This window comes from Rousettus aegyptiacus, unplaced genomic scaffold (genome assembly GCF_014176215.1).
Source record: "Rousettus aegyptiacus isolate mRouAeg1 unplaced genomic scaffold, mRouAeg1.p scaffold_m13_p_2, whole genome shotgun sequence".
NCBI lineage: Eukaryota > Metazoa > Chordata > Mammalia > Chiroptera > Pteropodidae > Rousettus > Rousettus aegyptiacus.
Window position 1 is genome coordinate 57376297 of NW_023416295.1, and position 7129 is coordinate 57383425.

The following is a 7129-nucleotide window of genomic DNA, read 5'->3' on the forward strand; positions in this document are numbered from 1 at the left end:
CTTCTTATTCCTTTCATTTGAGAAGGCAAGGTAGATGGTTAAGGGAACTCTTATTTTCTTTAACAGGAGGATGAGGAGAGGATGAAGTTCAGTGGAATTCTTTTGCTTTCCAACTGTTCATCCATCAAGTATATATGCTGAACCTACTGTGTGACAAGCTCTTTGTCATATATTGGCACGACAAGGAGAGAAAGACTAGATCTTTGCTTCTAGATATCTGCAGTCTTTCAAAAGAGACCATTATAAAACCAAGTGTTATGCTTTTGTTCTGGTCTTTGTATTTATACTAGTATTTATACTAACAAAATAATTGAAGATGTGTATGAAGATATCTGCACAATGGTAATTATATATATATATATATTGCATTAATTGGAATCAACATAAATATCCCAAATTAGAAAGGGAAAAATAATTAAAATATAGCCATGAGAGTACTATGTACATGTTTACAAATCATGCTTTAAAATAATATTTAATGATGTGAAAAATATTCATGATAAGCTCGTAAAAAGGTAGGTTAAAACCCAATAGATTACAATTTTGTTAAAAAGCACAAATTTAAATTTAGGCATTATTTTATCTCCTGATCAAAATTTAGATATGACAGGTACTTAGAAATATCTCTTTGTTCTTTAATACAATTGAAAACTTCTGCTCTTCAAAAAACATTGTTAAAAAAATTAAGACCAGCTGCAAACTGGGAGAAAATATTTATAGAACACAGTTCTGATAAATACCAGCATCTAGACTATATAAAAAATTCTTACAACTTAATAACAACCCAATTAAAAAATGAGCAAAAGCCCTAAACAAAAACTCCACGAAGTAGAGATATTGATAATAAATCAATACATAAAAAGATGCTTTGCATCATTAATATATAGGAAAATGCAAGCTAAAAACAATGAAATATACTACATATATATTATAATGGCTTAAACGAAAGAAAAAAAAAGGGAATATGCAACATATTAGAGCACCTGTAACTCTCATACATGGTTGGAGGGAATACAGATTGGTAAAGCCAACTTTGGAAGTCGGTTTTTCAGTTTCGTATAAAATTAAACATACTTTTACTTTATGACTAACAATCTAATTCCTAGGAATTTTCCCAAGAGAAATGAAAACATATGCAAACACAGAATCCTGTATACAAATATTTATAACAGATCTATTCATAATTGCTTAGAGTTAGAAACAGCCCAAAAGTCCATTCACTGTAGACTGGATTAACAGATTATGGTATATCCATATAATATTAATAGCAATAAAAAAGAATTAAGAGATGCATATGACAGGAGTGAATCTCAAAAGCATTATGCTAAATGAAAGAAGTGAGACTAACAAAGCTACTTACATATAACTCAATTTATATGACATTCTTGAAAAGTCAAAACTACAGGAACAGAAATCAGATCAGTGATTGCCAGAGGAGGGGGTGGGGAGAATGGTTTGACTACAAAAAAGCAGGGGGCACTTTTTGGGCTGATCGAAATGTTCTGTATCTTGATTGTGGTGGTGATTACATTTACCATACACACAGCATATGAAAATGGTGAATTTTCTTGTATGCAAATTATATCTCAGACTATACCTCATTATACAATAAAAATATCTATTCATTAAGTAAGTGAATGAGAATACTCCAAAATGTTAAAGGTGGCTATCCATAGGTGGGAGTATTACCTGTTAATTTTTCTTATCTTTCTCAGTTTTTCTGTATTACTTTCTAAATCAATAAAAACTAATAAGATGCCAAAAACAAAGGAAACAAAAGGAAAAATAAACAAGTGGGACTACATCAAACTAGAAGTCTTCTGCCTAGCAAAGGAAACCATATACAAAATGAAAAGGCAACCTACTAAATGGGAGAAAATATTTGCAAATCGTGTGTCTGATACAGGGTTAATAGCCAAAATATATATAGAACACATACAACTCAATAGCAAACAACAATCCAATTCAAAAATGCACAGGGGCTCTGAAGAGACATATTTCCCAAAGAAGAAATACAGATCGCCAACAGGTGAATGAAAAGGTATGCAATGTCACTAACCATTAGGAAAATGTAAATCAAACCCACAACAAGCCATTCCAGTTGGAATGGCTTTAATGAAAAAGGCGAGAAATAAGAAGTGTTGGTGAGGATGTGGACAAAAGGAAACTCTTGTGCCCTGTTGGTGGGAATGTAAATTGGTACAGCCACTATGGAAAACAGTATGGCGCTTCCTTAAAAATTTAAAAATAGAACTACCACATGGTCTGGCAATATCACTTCTTGATATTTATCCAAAACAACCCAAAAACCCTAACGGGAAAATATATATACACTCCCCTCATGTTCATTGCAGCATCATTTACAATACCTAAGATATGGAGGCAACCTGGATGTCTATCAATGAATGAATGGATAAAGAAGAGATGGTGTATGTATACAATTGAATATTACTCAGTCATAAAAAAGAATGAAATCTTGCCATCTACAACAACATGGATGGACCCAGAGGGTATTGTGCTAAGTGGAGTAAGTCGAACAGAGAAATACAAATGCCTTACATGTAGAATCTAAAGAGCAAAACAAACAAACAAATAAAATAGAAACAAACTTGTAGATATGGAGACCACTTTGATGGTTGCTAAATGGGAAGGGGCTGGGTGAAAAAGGGAATAGATTAAGCAAATAAGTAGTTACAGAATAGTCATGGGCATGTAAAGCATAGTGTAAAGAACATAGTTAATAATATTGTAATAACTATGTATGATGTCAGATGGGTACTAAATTTATTGGGATGATCACTTTGTAAGTTATATAAATGCCTGTCTAATTACCATGTTGTACAGCTAAAACTCATATAATATATGCCAACTGTAATTGAAAAATTTAAAAATTATTATAAAAAAATCTATTGTGGTGATCATTTTGCAATATAAACAAATATCAAATCATTATGCTGTGTTCCTGAAACTAATATAATGTTATATGTCAACTATACCTCAATTTAAAAAAAATATCAAAACTTTTTTTTGGGAAAAGTATGCTAAAGTGTTATGACCAAAGTAGGTAGATACTATGGGAGCAAAGAGAAGGTATCATTCATATCATCTGGCAAATATTTTGTGAATGGCCTTCTCTGCAGAGCCCTGGACGGGGTTTCAGAGGTGACAAAACCCCATATCTCCTTTCGGTGAATGTCACAGTCTCATAGGGGACGTAGAAGATGAGATGAGAATACTAAGAAGATTCCTCTCATGGTTGACAAGGTTTATAATAATAGAAATTTCTATGAAGACAAAATGTTGTATATCTGCTCTGAACAATACGGCAGCCACAAACCACTTGTTATTTTAGCACTTGAAGTGTGGCTGGTGCAACTGAGGAACTGAATTTTTAATTAATTTAAGTATAAACAGATACATGTGGTTTGTGGTTACTACATTGGATGGCACGTGTCTGCAGCATAAAACCTAGATGTATGATAGTTTGCCCAGATCTCCTTAATTAACACCTATATCTGCATGTTGCAGAAGGCAAGGAGGACATTAAAAACAACCATCTCTGAGGAGAAATCTAAAGGGTATAAATAATTAGAATACACAGGGCATCTCTTCTCTGTTCTACTCCTCCCAACCCTGCATCTTTAACATGAGCTTCATAGACTCATAGGTCGCATGTTAGCTTTTGCTTTTCCGTTTATCACCAAATGGAAAATATCTACAAGTTACTAACAGGATAATAAACGGTATATAATAAATGAGTGCTACAACTAACGAAGAAACAAATGACCTGTTTAACTGTGCATAAACATCGGTAGAGAAGGAAGAAAAGAGAAAATGAGGCCAATGCGTTGTTTTCCCTTCTGATGACTTCTAGCATGCTCCTCCCCACTCTGCCACCATCTCTGCTTCCACAGGAATAGGAGGTCCAGAGTCTGAATTCTGACTCCTTTGGTGCATGTGTACAACCACAGGGCAGCTTCCTCAGCATGAGGGGTCTTCCACTGCCATACTTTACACCAATCATCAAAAGCCCAGGCCTATTGTGCATGCTGCGAGGTGAGTCAGGATTATTTATTTTGTGAATGCACTACAACTTCCATCAGGATGAAAGTTTCAACCAAGGAAGGCAACATGTTATTACTCTTTAAATGGGCTTATAAACCTCATTTTAAGAGAGTCATTTGTCTAGTTAACTGCAATGGGAAAGTGGTTCACTTTAGAACCCGAGTATTTGGAATTGTGCTTAGCAGTGCTAAAAGCCCAGTAAAATGGCTTCTCATGACATTGAGATTGCCTTTTATCTTTTAAATGAAAAGACAATATAACATAAAAGACATTAATAATGTTTCAAAACTATATACTTTCATCAGAGTACTTTCTTCTTTTAGTTTGTGTGTGGGGAGCCATTTTACCTCCTTCACATGCTCATAATTTTGCAGTGTGCATTTCATTCTCATTATTTTTTGTCTCTTAGCATTAGTTACATACTGTATCTAATGCCCACCTCTGAAAATATGAGAAATAGATGTCAGAAATGATTGATTCTCTGAGATCTGTTCTTAAGTGGATCAATGATGAAAATAGAAAAAAAAGAAAAAAGAAAAAAAAAAAAGAAATGATTGGCAAGAAAGCTAACCAGGAGGGTAATGACTTTCATGTGGCAGGATGGTTTTGAGGGAAGCTTCCTTCAAGGGCCCTGCCCCTGTTTTCTAAGATAAGTCTGAGCTTCCAGGGCCTTCCTGGGTTCACCAGCTTCCTTTGTTTGAAAGATGCAGCTTGCCTTTCTCTTTCGTCTCTAAAATACCAGGATTTTTCTTTCTTCCAGGGACATTTTTAATCCTTGGTATTCTTTAGAAGCAAACTGTGCTGTCTTCTCTCGCCATTTGCTGGACCCGAAACAAAGAACCATTGATATTTTAGACATGTGTGCAGGGATCTTTCTTCTGAGTTACTGCATAGGCAAACACCTTGGCAGATGGGGGATTTCCCCAGAAGCAAAACAAGTCTTATTTCTACGTGCAGGATGGTACATAAGCATAGTTTTGAAATTAGTCAATCTTGAGCCTTGAAGTTTTAGTGGTGGGTATTAGCACAAAGAGGCAAATAGTCTTCATGAGGAGATAATAATAGTCGATTTTTTTATTCTTTAAGAATTACACTTGGGAAAAATTGCATGAAAACACTAATTTCTGCAACCTCCTTATATCCCACCTACTATAAAGTAAAAATTTTTTACCCCATTTTACAGGTGGGAAAAAGTCAAACAAGGAGATAAAAGAGAGGCAAGTTAGTTGTTAAACATTATAAAATGGCAAAAGAATAATTGAAAGTTGCTATTAATTCACTGTTGGCTCAATTTTTATTATTGTCCAGGAATAGACCCATTAAGCATCTGAAAAGTCAGTTTGGGAATCAGTATAATGCATTGATAAGAAAACAGGCCAAGAACAGCATACTCTCTGAGCAGCAGATGCTAATATGCTACATGTCACAGGGATGAGTGCCCCTTCCATGTATAGAAAGTTTTGCACAAAAAATAGATACATATGTCAATGGAACAGAATAGAGTGCATAGAAACAAATCCACACGTGTATGATCAATTAATTTATGACAAAGGAGCCAAGAATGTACAATGGGGAAAGGAAAGTGTCTTCAATAAATGATGTTGTGAAAACTGGACAGCCATATGCAAAAGAACGAAACTGGACCACTATCATATACTATACACAAGAGTTAACTCAAAATGGACTCACTACTTGAATGTAAGACCAGAAACTATAAAACTCATAGAAGAAAACATATCTCCTTGATATGTTTTGGCGATAATTTTCTTGGATCTAACACCAAAAGCAAAGGTAACAAAAGCAAAAATAAACAAGTGGGACTATATTAAACTAAAAATCTCCTGCCTAGCAAAGGAAACCATCAACAAAATGAAAAGGCAACCTACTGAATGGGAGAAAATATTTACAAATTGCATATCTGATAAGGGTTTAATATCCAAAATGTACAAAGAACTCGTATAACTCAATAGCAAAAGACAATCCAATTAAAAAAATGGGCAGGGATCTAAATAGACATTGTTCCAAAGATGACATACAGATGGCCAACAGGTAAATGAAAAAGTACTCAACATCACTAACCATTAGGGAAATGCAAATCAAAACTTCAATGAGATGTCATCTCACATTAGTTGGAATACCTATTATCAAAAAGACAAGAAATAACAAGTGTTGGTGAAGATGTGGAGGAAACTCTTACACACTGTTGGTGGGAATGTAAATGGGTGTAGCCACTATGGAAAACAGTATGGAGTTTCCTCAAAAAATTAAAAATAGAACTACCATATGATCCAGAAATTCTGTTTCTGGGTATTTATCAAAAGGAAATAAAAAACTCATTTGAGAAGATATATACTCCCCCGCATTCATTGAAACATTGTTTATAATAGTCAAGATATGGACGCGACTTAAGTGTTCATCAGTGGATGAATGGATAAAGAAGATGTGGTGTGTGTGTGTATGTGTGTAATAGAATATTATTCAGCCATTAAACAAAGGAATTTTTCTCATTTGTGGCAACATTGATGGAAATGGAGAACATTTTGCTAAATGAGATAAGTCAGAGAAAGACAAATATGGTATGATCTTACTTGTATGTGGAATCTAAAAATTAAAAACAAAAACAGAAAACCCAGCTCATAGACACAGAGAACAGATAGGTGGTTTCTAGAGGTGGGGGTTGAGCGGGAGTGTGAACAGAATGGATGAAGGGGGTCACAAGGTACAAACTTCTAGATATAAAATAAATAAGTCATAGAAATGTAATATACAGCATGGTGACTAGTTAATAATACTGTATCATATATTTGAAAAGTGCTAATAGAATAGATCTTAAAAGATTCCATGAGAAGAAAAAAAAAATTCTGTAACTATTTCTGGTAATGGATGTTAACTGAATAATCCAGCATAAATGCAACTTTGCCTGTGTGTGCCAGTTTATCACGAAGATAAATTTCTAGAAGTAGATTGCTTTATCAAAAGATATGAACATTTGTAATATTTCTGGAGGGCAATTCCCACCAGAAATACATGAGTGCCTTTTCCCACACAGTCTTGCCAATATGCC